The sequence below is a fragment of the Rattus norvegicus genome, chromosome 20 (assembly GCF_036323735.1).
Source record: "Rattus norvegicus strain BN/NHsdMcwi chromosome 20, GRCr8, whole genome shotgun sequence".
Classification (NCBI taxonomy): domain Eukaryota; kingdom Metazoa; phylum Chordata; class Mammalia; order Rodentia; family Muridae; genus Rattus; species Rattus norvegicus.
In genome coordinates, this window is record NC_086038.1 from 14,330,540 (window position 1) to 14,345,712 (window position 15,173).

A 15,173-nucleotide genomic window follows, 5' to 3' on the forward strand; every position below is an offset into this window, starting at 1 on the left:
CCGAAGCTCTAGAAGAAACCTGGGCTTCTGCCAGCTCATAAGAGCACAGCGCACAAGTGCCAAATATGAGCGGATGCACCCTTGCCAGGATGAACCTGCCGGAACCTTGTCCTCAAACTCCGGAGGCCAGAACTGTGAGAGGTGCATGCCATTGGCAAGTCACAGGCACTATGCATTTTGTCCTGGCACAGACCCAAGTAACTGTTTTGCATAAATTAATAGATTAAAGCTACATTTATCATTCAGAAAGGGGCCTGGAATAAAAAAAAAATCCCAGCTCCAAGTGAAAGAAAATGTCACCATAATTTTTAACAGTTAAGTCGTCTCTAAGGAAATTTATCAGAAATACGTTACCCCAGTGTACTTGAATAAAACTGTACTAATTTACTAATGTCTATGTTTATTTTTCCATTTATTATTTTTTTTTCTTGACTCTTTCTGCTTCATGTCTGAAGGACATGGAGAGGTAGGAAGGAGGGAACAGCCTCTGAGCCCGCAGTCCACCGGAATCCATCTCGGCAATCAATGGAGTCACCGGTCACAGTCGTTGCCTTTATATCCCAAACCCAGGCTTCTAAAATAAGCTTTCACTTTGTTCTTCTCATTTAACATTTCCGCCATCAAATAAGAGAGCGGACCATAATCCCCACTGCCATTACGTTTAATGACGCCACACCAAGAACATTCCCAGAATGTGTTACTGTATGCGACTGCTGCTCGTATTTAAGATGAAGGTCATAATTACCAATGCTTTAATAATTAGGAAAAGGACAGAAAACTGTTACATAATGCACTGAGAAACCTCCATGCATTTTAACATATCTTGCCGTCCCTACTTTGATGTTTTTTTGCTTTGTCATCACCTAACTGTAGACTGCAAAATCATCCTCCGTGTAAGGTGCTCGAGCGCCACTCCTCAATGAAGGTGACCCGGAATCAACCTGGAGCTTCTTCACCCAGACGTGGGACATCACCCCTGACGTCATCGGGTCAGAGGTCACTGTGCTCTCTGGGATTGGGGTCGATTTGTGCTGAGCCATGGGTGTTCTAAATGGCTTCTGCGATGTCTTATGGAGACATGGGACATACCGACAAGGAAAGCAGATGTATAGTGCCCAACCGGGAAACAGAACCCCACTATAGAAACAAACACTGCAAACAGAGGGTTCCCACCGAGCTTCACGGCCTGCTGAAGGCAGGACTGCTCTGTGCTAGGTCCGTGGACGCTGAGCAGTTTACACACATAAGTTGTTCTGAACATGATTTCTTCCTCTCTGCTTGACCCTTCTTGTTCTAATAGCTACTAAGTACTATCCAGAGATATCAACAACGGCATGGCAATGTGCAAACTGTATAATCTATTTCTTCTCACCCAACAAACACATATATATTTTTTTATGCGTGTGTGCGGGGAGGGGAGGAGAGGAGGGAAGCAGTGTAATTCCATATTCAGATTGTTTCATTAGTTTTTACTACCATCTGTGAAGCCGGGAAAACATGTATTGTTTGCTTCAGGAAAACAAAGTGATTCAGTGGGAAGAAAACTAAACTCAAATTAGATTTTTCAGAACAACCGAATTCCGACTTTCCCAATAGCTTTGAAAAACATGAACAGATACTGATTGGTTGTAATAATGATTAATGATTTTGGAGACTAATGCACCCTCAGTTCTATTGGAAGCGCAGCAGATCCATGTCTAGCGATCTGTGTCCAAGTCCACATTTTTATTCTAATGCCATTTGATTCTTTAGATATAAAACTATATACACTTCTGCACTGGGGAAAACTAAGAACCTTAATTCATGTTCAGTGCCACATGGTATTTAAGATACAGTCAGATTGAGCTCAGATGTCTCTAGATGCATGAGAAACCACACAAGGACATTTACTGCAAGTTCTCTAAATTTACAGAACAATAATGAAAGGAAGATGGATGGGAGAAATCGGTCCAGGAAGTAATAGGAAGACAAACACTTCCTATTGAGTTAGATTTAAAATGTAGCATTGAAAGACAACAGTATTACACTGTGTTCTTTATTGGGCCCAAGTGTTCTGAGGACTCTGACTTCTGCTGTTCCGCAGCCATCAGAAAAAATGAGAGGTTTAAGAAAGAATAGCATTTAAAGCCATTGACTCTCATGAAATAATGCTATTAACATTGGTAAGTGTGTGGCTAGAAGCAGAAACGTGTATTTGGAAGCCAGATTTGGGGTGCTGTGTAAGTGTGAGGAACAGACACGAGTCCCGGCACCCATTTAGACAGCCAGGCAAAGTGTGGTGTATCTCAGATCTCAGCATGGGGAAAGGGAAGCAGGAAGGTGTCTAAGTTCTCTGCCTTGTTAGCACTCACTTCCAAATCAGGAAAGCCCAAGGTTCAGTGAGGGTCTTAAGTTCAAAATGGATAATGAGGATGGAAGAGGACATTGGATAATAATCTCTACCCTCAGTATGCACACACACGCACACACATACACACACACACACATACACACACACATAGATGCACACACACGCACACACACATACATATACACACGCATACACACATTCATACACACAGATACACACACAGACACACACAGACACACAAACAGACACAAACACATACACACACATACACACACACAGACACACGCACACACGCACACACATAGACACACAGACAGACACACACACACATATACACACAGACAGACACACACACAGACACATACACAGACACACACATACACACACACAGACACACGCATACACACACATGTACATATACACACATATACACACACATACACACACATACACACACAGACACACACGTACACACACAGAGATACACACATACACACACATGCACACACACACTCAGACACACACAGACACACACAGACACACACAGACACACACACAGACACACAGACACATACACACACACGCATACACACACACATACACACGCAGACACACATGTACATACACACATATACACACAGACACACACATACACACATATACACACACATACACACACATGTACATACACACACATATACACACATACACACACAGACATACACACACAGACACAGACACACACACACAGACATACACACACACAGACACATACACAGACACACACACATACACACAGACCCACACAATACACACACATGTACACACACATGTGCAGATACACACAGACACACAAGATCACACACATACATATGTATATATATATGCAAATGAGAATGCACACGAAACACACACGCAAATTAAAAACCCATGTTTGTAAAATGTATAAGTATCAGTTTTAGAGAAAAGAGTACGGCGAAACTGAAGTGAAAATTGCCTACGAGTTAGCCTCACATTATTTACATATCTCAAGGACAAGCTGCGGAAGGCATTCCAGGTATCAGTACGATAAGGAAATAGCTATAAGTTCTGGGATCCCTATATCCAAGAAATACAGAATAGCTTTCAGTCTTCTTTTTTAAGACCTCTTACTTTTGGCCCAGGGTGGCTCTGAGAAATCCTTCTTCCTCAGCCAGTAAATGGCTGGGGTCACAGGAACATGGTGGCACAAATAGTTTCCAACCTCTTTCCAAGCTGGCTACTGGGGAGTGACTTAACAAGTGGGTATGCTAAGAAGTAAGAGGGTAACATAAAAGAGCGTTTAAATATGTTCATAGAAAGAAAAATAGATCTTTTCCTAAGATTCTAAGGGGTATTTTTCTTTCATATTTATTTAGTGCCCATCAAAAGTTTTTCTTACAACTTTTCTGTTTCTTTCTTTTTTCTTATTTATGAGCAATTAAATGACTCACTAACCAGAAAGGGACTATATTAATAGCACCGACAAAAAATTGGCAAAGTGATAATTCTTCCCATAAAAATATGAGTTCCTTTTAACATTTCTAAACTAATTTTTTATTTTTATTAAAAACAGAACACAGATTTTTTTTATATTAATATATCCTGAGTATGCTTTCCCCTCCTTCTGGATCTACCTCCCTTTCTGTCTCTCCTTGGAAAACAAAAGGCTTCTATGGAATAAAAGTAAAATATAGTAAGTTAAAAAAAATCAGGACAAAACAACTAAACAGAAGGAAAATAACCCAGGAAAGGATAAGAAACAAGTAAGATACCAAAGCCCACTTGCTTGTATGTCCAATCACCAATTGTATGAAAAACACCCATAAGATTAGAATCTATAATGTATTCACAAAAGACCAGGAGGGAGGGAGGGAGGGAGGGAGGGAGAGAGAGACAGAGAGACAGAGAGACAGAGAGAGAGAGAGAGAGAGAGAGAGAGAGAGAGAGAGAGAGAGAGAGAGAGAGAGAGAGAGATCTGACCTAAGATGATGAGTTAAGTGACATCCAAAGATACTATTGGGTTGGCCATGGGGTCTACCCTTAAAAACAGTTTCTTTTCCCCAGTAAGACTCCCTTGTCGAAAACTCAATTTTCACTTGCAAGTGATTATTCACTGCAGCTTTCTTCTGGGTTAGGGAATGGGACATAAGTCCACTTCTACTTTCAGTCCTAGCACACCCTCTGCTACAGACACATGCCGACCCTCTGTATGCTGCCCCAGTCACTGTGAGCTCATGTGTGCTTCCGTTGTGCTGTGTTGGGAAGGCTCTGTTTCCTGATGTCCTCTACTCCCTCTGGCTCTTAAACTCTTTCAGCCTCTTCCACAGAGTTCCCTGAGCTTTGAGGATCGGGGATTGATAAAGACATCCCATTTAGTGTTGAGTGGTCCAAGGTCTCTCTTTCTGAATACTTTTCTGGCCATGGTCCTTGTCCTCTGCTACAGTAGAAAGTATCTCTGATGATGGCTGAGCGAGGGACTAATCTATGAGTGTAGAAGAATGACATTGGGAGCCATTTGATTTCTAACTTCTTTTAGTAGAACAGTAGTAGTTGATTTTCCTAGGTCCCCATGCTATCTAGTCTCAGGTCCTTGGTTATGCAGGCAGTGTTGGGTATGGGTGTCATCTCATGGAGTAAAAATTAGGTCAAATCAGTTTTGGTGGCTTATTCCCCCAAGCCTGGTGACACCATTGCACTATCATATCCTGCAGGCAAGACACCACCATTGACCAAAGGGTTGATGGGTTGTTATTTGCCTTTCTCTTTTGTTGACTTGTAGAGTCCTTTCCAAGACCAAGAAACACTTCAAAGGATAGTTCGTCCTCCCACAAAGACACTTGCTCAATCATGCCCACGACTGCTGTATTTATAAATAGCCAGAAATTAGAAACAACCTGCCCCTCAACAGATGGATGCGTCAATAAAATGCCCATTTGCACACTTGAAATATTACTCAGCTGTTAACAAGAATGAAACTAGGAAATTCCCAGGTACATGGGCGAAAAATAGGACAATAAAAAGTCATCTTGAGAGAGGTAATTCAGACTCAGAAATACAATTATCTGTGGACATTAGCAGTTAAGTCAAAGATAAGCAAGCTACAGACCATAGAACCATAGAGTAATGGAATTGTGTGTGTGTGTGCGCGCACGCGTGTGCGCATATGCGTCAGTGTAGGTAGATCTCCCTAGGAAAGGGAAACAGAATAGACAGTTGTAAATGGATGAAGAAAGAATCATTGGAACAGGACAATCAACTGGGGAGGGGCATGGAGGAGGGAACATAGGAAGAGGCCATTTAAGGAATAGTAAGGAAACCTAATACAGTAGAGGCTGCATAATATTTATCCATGTGAAGACAATCTAAATGAACTCTACAAATATCGGAGGAGGCAGAGCCCTAAGTGGACCTCTCCCGTCACCAAATGAAGATCCAAAAATCAGGATTTGTTCATACCTCATAGAACTAGTGGCTACAGGGGTCACATGGGAAACTCTAAACATCCTGGAAAGTTGCCGAGCCTGTTGGTTGCTTTCTACCAACTGACAACGAGGTCCTATTCCTGAGAATAATCCCTGTAGAATTCATTGAACGTGGAGAATAAACTGGTGTCTACCTAGTGCCTTTATCCTTACACTTTAATGTTCTTGGTGCCACAGAGTATTTCTGGGCACATTACAGAGCATATTCTTAATAATTTGGTCTTAGCACTCAAATTCAGCTCTTATCAGTCACCAATGGCATGACTCGACCCCATTATTCAAAATGATGTGTCTTTCAGTTCCTATTTTATGTGCCCTGGTGTCAGCATTTAATGCACTAATCACTGTGAGTCGTAACCTTCGGTCTTCTTTACCTGCTTTCTCACTGTCCACATTGGCTGGTGCACGAGTCAGTCAGGCCTTTGCTCCACCCTTTCTTTGTTTCTACCCCCTTACTGGTCTGCTCTCATCTGTCGGGTTGTAAGTGTTTACACCGTTTTTCATTTACATACTCATTTTCCTCTGAGTTCTGCAATGTACATCTCATGGTGCATTTCCCAGCGCTGCTTGGACATCCAATGGGTGTTTCAAGGGGAAACTTTACAAACATTAGTTTCCAGCCCAACCACAATCTAATGCCTCAATCAGTCCTTCCTACTTTGATGGCAGTTTCATAGTGACAGTTCTTGAAGCCAAGAAGCTTGAGATGATCTAACCCTCCACTTCCTCTCACTTCTCATGTCTAACTTACGAAGAAATCCAGTGACAGTTACCTTAAAACACAGTCAGAATGCAAGCACTTCCAACCATCCTTATGCCGCTGCTACCCTCTAAGGACCATTCAAACTTCTCAGCCTAGTTCTAGATGTGTCTGTTGGACATCCTCAAAATGGCAACACGATTTTGTTGAGTTGAAAATAACAAAGAACAGCTTTAGCTTTAATTCTTTCTTTCTTTCTTTCTTTCTTTCTTTCTTTCTTTCTTTCTTTCTCTTTCTTTCTTTCTTTCTCCCTTCATTCCTTCCCTTTCCTTCTTTCCTTTCTTCTTCTTCTTCTTCTTCTTCTTCTTCTTCTTCTTCTTCTTCTTCTTCTTCTTCCTCTTCCTCTTCCTCTTCCTCTTCCTCTTCCTCCTCCTCCTCCTCCTCCTCCTCCTCCTCTTCTTCTTCTTCTTCTTCTTCTTCTTCTTCTTCTCTCTCTCTTTCTCTCTCTCTCTCTCTCTCTCTCTCTCTCTCTCTCTTTCTCCCTCTCTCTCTCTTTAATGTGTGCATGTGTGGTCCCATGTTGACTATGAAATGAAGAGCTTGCTCATGCTAGGCAAGCACACAACCACAGAACTGTTCGTAGCCACATTTATATTTCTAATCTTCTCTGGTGAGTTCCAGATTGCCTCAGGCCCCACAAGATCTGAATACTGTGCTCTGTCTTGCTGTCCCTATGTGGTGCCACTGACATCCAACTATGCTGTTAAGTTAGATCCTTCTGGATCATTCCTCTTCTGAAATGCTCTTCTCATAGCTATTACATAGATATCTTTTGATATCTCATAGATATATCTTGACACATGGTCTATTTGATTATATAATTAATTAAAACACTGTTCTACTAGAATTCATTCTTTTTTTTACCTTTTTATAACACTTTGAGGCTCCTAAAATACTGCTCTAATTTACCATCTTGACATTTATTACAAAATTCTTGCCATAGAATACAACTTTCAGAGTCTGGTATGTTGACAAATGTATTTTTTCTCAGCACTTTAGAAGAGTTCAAGTCATTGCCAGTCCATGGACACACACACACGTACACACACACACACACACACACACACACACACACACACACACACATACAAACATAAAGACACACATGTATATGTAACTACCTGCATAATTATATGGATGTTATATTATATGTATACATATTATATTAATTACATTAATATATATATGTATATATATATATATTATACTTCTTCAGGTCTTGGTTAGACAGCCATGTGGCTGAGATATCGCAGGTATTATCTCTGAAATTTCTAGGAAACACATTTTCACTGATGATTTCATGGTCCTATAACTTTGATATCTTTCTACCCTCATCTACTAAGAAGCTCTCTGAGCCTTAGGTAGGCAGGGGTTATGTTATAGATGCATACACAGGGACTGGGCTCTCTGTTATCATGTGTTCTCTGCTTTTGGACCATTGTAGTTTTCTGTAATCTCCATCTATCACAAAGAGAGGCCTCTTTGGTGAGGGTTGACAGCTACACTCATCGGTGGGTATGAGGATATAAATTTAGAATGCAGTTGGTTATTGTGTTGATTTAGTAAAGTAGCAATAATAGGTTGTTTGCTAAAATTCATGTCTGCATTAGCCCAGGTAGTATATTCTACCTATCAAGTAGGCATGATTCTCTGCCTAGTAAGTAGGACTTAAGTCCAATTAGAGAGCTGTTGGTTACTGCCAAGACATGAGTGCCACTATGGCACCCTTACGGTTATTGTGCCATGCTGTTCTTGGTTGTGTTTCATAGGCATGACAGTTGGGTTGATCTATTGGTTGCTTCCCTCCTTCAGAATCTTGTATAACATCATCTGTATCAGGAGAGCTAGTCCTCCCTTAGGAAGGAGGCTTTCAAGTTAGAGTTGGCTCAGATACTACAGGTTTTGTGGTGGAAATACACAGCATCTTCCTTTATAGGAAGTTAACTTTAAACCTCTGGGAAGCAACCGAGGATAATAGCAATAGTATATATATATATATATATATATATATATATATATATATATATATATATATATATATTTTTTTTTTTTTTTTTTGGTGGTTGAGAGGCTTTGATTCCCAAAAATTTGAAAGGTAGTTTGTTATGCCTGATGATTTGCACAAGCAGGTGTGTGAGTGTGTGAGTGTGTGTGTGCACGCGCGTGCATGTGCACATGCACAAGCATGTGTGTGTTCACACACTGACTTATATGTATTACATACAATAATAGATAAATAAATATTATGATTTCTTATGGATTTTTCAGCTCTCCCTAGAATTATCTAACCCTCTGTACTCCCTCTCCATTAGTATTGATATCCCTCCCCTCTGCCTGGATTTAAGTATCCCCTCCCACACACTTGTTTCTACCTATGTCCCATGCAAATTTCTTATATCCTGGTATTCTCTCTCATTTGAGTAATGTCTCCAATTTCAATTTAGGCTTAAATTTGGACATCTTGTAGGGATGGTTTAAAACAAACCTATGTTTCCCTGGTCAAAGACCATAATTATATTAATAACTAATTAATGGTCTATTGATTGTGAATACTTATAAAATTATTCTGCATTCAAGTCTATAGACTATCATTGAGTGGGCTAAAACTTAAAGGCCACATTAAGAAGTTTGGAAGCTAAGTTACTAGAAATCTTCTATAGCTCTCAAAATATATAACAGTACAAACAAAATACACAGAATTGTGTTGTGCACAGTAGAATTGATTTGTCTTCAAGGTCATAAATCCAAAGGAACTCTTTTCTCATAGGAATAAATATATTTCCGTTTGACAAAGAAAGATATCTTCACCACACAGAATTCAGGAAGCACACTCTTAGAAGGCCTTATATTATGACAGCATGATAAAATCAACAGACTTTCCAGCTAGGGATTATTTTTAATATAATGAAATACATTTTACTTTTGTTTCATCTCTTTGGAACTTATTACAATGGAAAAAGAACTCTTCAAAGGCCTTATGTTCTTTTCAATAATAAAATGATTTCCTTTTGTTTAGACTTTAGAATACAAGGATGCCAGCTATCTTCAACATTTTGAAGAAAATAGATGCGCTCACTCTTGGAAGGGTTATAGCTTTGGAAATGGTTTTATCCAACTTGAGGTAGTTCTGAATTTTTCCTCCCACTACTATGTCAGAGGAGCTCTGGGAAGTGGCTGTTACCATTCCAAAATAGCTTCAACTTTTACAAAACATCACCCAAGTGCCTTTTCTGAACTCATTGACAACAGCCCACTTAGCATTTTATGAATGTCGAAGACTATCAATGTAAAAACCCTTGATGCAAAAATGAACTCGGGAGATAGGCCACAGAGGTTATTAATAAATCTCTTCTTTGTTCTTGAGAAAAAAATGAAACAAAAGTTTTACTTGGCCTAGAGGCTTTCCACTATTTATTTTAGTATTTCTATGAAAAATTCAAGAGTTACCTGAAAAAATGCTGCTTTGGTACAATATAGTGGGTGATGGAGTAGGAAGTGGGTTCATGAGTAGGAAGTGGAGTGCGGGTCTTGGGGTGAATGTGGAGAGATGGGTGTGACTGTGAGAGAAGAGGAACAGGGGCAGGGGTAGCTCCTGTGAGGACTGGGTTGGAGATGGCCCTTGTGGGAGAACAGTAGGGACTGAGGTGATTCCTGTAGTAGAATACCATGGGGATGGGGTAGTTTATGTGAAGGATCAGAGTGAAAGCTAAGGTAGGGTAGTTCACGGAGGAAAGTGAGGTCAGAGCTTTTTAGAGCTCATACAGGGTGTAGAGAAGGGTCTTGAGTGGTTCATGTGGGGAATGGAGTCAGGCTGGTGAGGTTCTGGTAGGGATGAAGAGTAGGGGCTAAGGGTCTCATGTGGGGCATGGAATGGGGCTGAGGAAGTTTCTGTGGGTATGGAGCAGGGGTCGGGGTATTACAGTGTACCGAGTATGACTGGTGTGGTTCATGTGAGGCACGGAATAGGGACTATGGAAGCTCCTAAGGGCATGGAGTGAGGACTGGGAGGGTTCACGTGGGCATGGAGTGGGAGGTAGGGAGATTCACATCGGGCATGGAGTGGGGAATAGGTTGGAGTGTGGAGTGGGGGCTGGGTGGTTCCTGTGGATTGGGTAGAGTGGTTGGAGAGCTTTATCTAGAGCTGAGATGTTGCTGTCACCAGAACACCCCAGAGGACTTAGAACACTTGCTGTCTAGTCCTCAAAGGGACCTGTGCATGTAAAGAGGGCTTAACAAAATTAAGTTTCTATAAAGGGGCTGAATCAGTTTCCTCTCTGTTTCCGAGAAGTGGCGGGTCAACATGTGTGAAAGGCAAGCGACCAAGCACACTCTTGCCTCTGTATTATTTTGTCAACACACATTTGGGGAGCCTCTGCGTGCATCTCCCTCCTGGATGAGCAGTGGTACGAAATACACATGCCACACACTCATTCCTCTCACCAATACATAGAACCGGGAGGAGTCAATTATCCATTATCCTCTTACTTAGAATAATTAGGCATATGCCAGGTCAATATGAAAATATAAAAATTATTGTCAAAGAAGCAGAGGCCATGTTGCATTTGGTAGTCTAGTAAATCAAACATTCAGAGTAAGATGAATTTTTACCACTGTGTCTATTGACCCTATTGGGTCGACAGACTTCAGAAACTAGGTTGCTTTTTAAGAAAGGAAGGGTTATAATGTAATCTGAGTGGTTGCTCGGACCTAAAAATGTCTATGGGAAATGGAGAAAGAAATCCACTTCCCTTTAGTGACCTTGACTGGAGCAGGGTGGTGGGTTTCATTCTTTACTAATTTGATGGTATGAAGTATGGTGAGCGATGGCCTAAATGTCTTTGCTTCCCAGAGCCCATGTGCTCCTAGACTCTAACGGGAAGGTGTTAAGAGATGGTACCATGTGAGACATTATTTTATAAGGATTGAGAGGTCACAGATGGAGTTGGTGTTATTCAAAACACATCCCCCAGGACCGGAGGGTTTGCTTAGCGGTGAGGTGAAGAGAGCTTCCTTTGCTTTCAGAGGATTTGTGTTTGGTTCCCACGACAGACAGCGTGGTGAAACTCTCAACTACCTGTAATTCCAACAGCATGTAATTACAGGCATCCATGTTTAGCCCAGGGAATGGCACTATTAGGAGGTATGGTCTTGGAGTAGGTGTGGACTCGTTAGAGTAGGTGTGGCCTTGTTGGAGTGGGTGTGGACTCGTTAGAGTAGGTGTGGTCTTGTTGGAGTGGGTGTGGCCTTGTTGGAGTGGGTGTGGCCTTGTTGGAGTGGGTGTGGCCTTGTTGAAGTATGTGTTTCACTGTGGGCATGGACTTTAAGAGCCTCTTTCTAGCTGCCTGAAAGCCAGTCTTCTCCTGGAGGCCCTCAGGAGAACATGTAGAACCCTTGGCTCCTCCTGCACCATGCCTGCCTGCGTGCTGCCATGCTCCTGCCTCAGTGATAATGGACACTACCTCTGAAGCCAGCCCGAATTAAATGTTGTCTTTGTAAGAGTTGCCTTGGTCATGGTGTTTCTTCACAGCAATCCAAAACATAACTAAGACACTGTGAATCCTCCTACACAGGTATTATACATACAGATAATCACTTTTGAGAAGAGGACCCTAAGTAGCTCCGTTATGCTCTTTTAAACACGTGAAGACACAAGGAGATGTTGTGAATTGCTCATAAAAACAGCAAAATTGGCAGGGCTCACCCCAGGTCACTCAGAGTAAGAAATAGAGTGCTTGTGACCATTGGATTATGGGAGTTTGGGTTAAACAGTGGTTAGAGCCAGTTCCTAGAACATACTTTGTGTATTCATTGTTTAAAGGGAATATAGAAGAATATGGGCATTAGCCATCTGTGGCCACACAGATACCTGTGATGCCAGAACTTGGGAGAGAGGTAGACGGATCACGAGTTTTTGACAAATCTCTTGGCTATGTGGTTTGATGACACAATTGGCTAATAAAAGTCTCTTGATAAATGGAATGAGGAAGAAGGGAAGAAAGAAAGTAGACGATCAGAGTGTGGGAAGAGGGAATGGGAGAAGAGAATAGATCTAAGATCATAAGGCTGAAGTATTTCCAGAACTCTGAAGGAATGACATTTATGCTCTGTGGCACGTGACTCTCCTTTAGCTGGGGAAAGGCAACCATGGGCAATATTTTATTTGTTTATTTCGTCCTAACATTTTATTACTGAAGGATCTTATTTATTGTTCCCTAAAGGAAAGGTTCATGCCCCTCTTTTCTCCTCCTACCTCACTCTTCCCTCTCCCATGTACACAGACAATATCACACATTGCAGAGGGAAAACATCATAGTTTGTAAAGTAAACCCTCTTAAAAGATCTAATGAATTCTGACAGCCCGTTCAGTTTCCATAGGAGATTCCCATCTTTGTATATAGAGAAACTATGATGGATGATGGGTGACAGGCTGCTTTCTGTGACCTTGAAGCCTGCAATCTTTCAACATGACAAAATCTGTGTTAAAAAACCACATGAGGCTGGGCGGGCAGGGCAGATGGTAGAGAGGTTGGGAAGCAACATGCAGAGGAGCATGTCTGTGATGACTTTAAAGAGACTTTTAATTGACAAGGTGACAAGTTTCATGGGGTGCAGGGGAGAGCAGCTAAGGCGAGAGAGAGAGAGAGAGAGAGAGAGAGAGAGAGAGAGAGCGCCTGAGATCCGAGAACAGCCAGCCAGAGCACACTAGGCAGAGAAATAGATGGACTTATTTAAGCATCAAGGTAGATTATATGAGGGACTGGAAACATAAGGAGAGAAAGCTTGTGAGGAGGAGGTCTGACTTTGGGGACTCTTGATAAAAACAGCAGTCCAAAGAGGAATCAAGAGAAGGCTTAGCTGTTCAAAAGAATGTGGCACCATTACCTTAGCCCAATTATATAGACTGGAAGTAGTTTCCCAGGTGATAATTAGAAATACTACTGTAATCATCAGAAGGAAAATGTGTTTGTGATTGTCTTGATCCTTTACACACTTCTGCCCGACAGACATCAGGCAGATTACTCAGCACCCCGAAAGGATACGGAGAACTGAAAAGTAACAAACACTGCGTATTTTAAAAAGACCGAATCTAGAATGCATTGGTGATATGTCAAGGGCCAGGAGTTAAAGTGGCTGTGCTCGTAAACACAACCATTCCGCACGTGTAACTCTTTCCGTGTCCAAGGCAAACATGTGACTGAGGACTGTAGGCAGGTGGGAACTAACACATCATTAACTTATGCTTGCATTTTCTTTAGAAGAAGTGCAGCTCTCTGTGACTGTCATGAGTAGCTTACACTATGCATCGTCACACACTTGACTCTGGCAGGCACCTGAACTCACACGAACGCACATACCCTCCCCACGTAATTAAAAGTGGTAACAAATCCAATTTAAGAAGACATGTATTACCAACCATCGTCTGCAGAGAAATTAATGAGACACATTTAATACGGAAGAACCTTGCCACACCATAGGCAGAAAGGGTAGAAGTGGGCTTCTTCCGTGTGGACCCGCTTTTCTAAGCAATTGTCTAATACCGTGACCTAGACTTCTAGCCTGAAGGAGGAGATAAAGTTCAAGGAGAGGGAGCCCGATGCAAGTGCTACACATATAATATACAATATTATACAATAATATGTAATATTATATATGTACATGTATACAACATATACAATATTATATATACATATACATATATGTATATTACATGATACTATTTCATGCCTGTGGCTCTGAAGTAAATTAGGATGTTTCTGTCAGACACACAAGGAAGTCACCGAGTGCCAGCAGGAAACTCCAGGTACCGTAATGCCGTGTTAGCAGTTTCCCTGTGGCCCTTGCTTAATCAGATTTTAATAAAAGCTTTTAATCAAAAGGATTCAAATGAGATGCAATTATTCTTTAAGGGGCCAAGAGACAACAATGAATTATTAATAATTTATTCATTTGCTCTCCTTTAATAACCCAAGATTTTGTTTCGTGCTAGACGTCTAGCGTATAGACACTAACCTAAGTATGCTATACTAATGACAGTGACTTTTCTGTGACTTCCAGAGGATTCTCAGCACACCCACTAAACCTGTGGTCATCTGACATTTGAAATATGTTTTTGTGATTTGTCGCTGCTTTTGGGTGGGGGGGTCATGTGGAAGGATTCGATCATTTACAATCCAAACTAGGATTTGGATAATGGGCGTATGCCATAGATATGTTCAAAGACGAGGGTCCATAAATGGAGTCATTCTGTGACAAAGCAAATGACTGGTTCTCATCCTCAGTGTATACCACCTTGGCAATATCCTCGGATGAGAGCCGCTAACAGAAGCCTGGAAACCTGTTTTGCAACGGGGCGTCCCTTTCCTTTTTCATTGTTTGTGCTTGGTTATTTACTAGGAAGGCTGAAGTTTCTAACTGCCCAACATCATCTTCAAGGTTTCATTTTTACGGTTTTATTTGTCAGCAGAATAAACCAGTGGCAGAAGCAGCAAGAAATAAAGTTGAGGTATATCTCTGGTTCGTGACACAAACCATCTGTTTGTGTGCCGTGCCCCTCTTAAAG

General features: G+C 41.4%; 1 protein-coding gene across 6 annotated transcripts in view; it reads right to left on the reverse strand.

Annotated features, from left to right (window-relative positions):
* The window catches only part of Pcdh15 (protocadherin related 15), a 1,498,824-nt gene that overhangs the window by 334,157 nt on the left and 1,149,494 nt on the right, over positions 1–15,173 (reverse strand). The gene's annotated exons all lie outside the window — the stretch shown is intronic.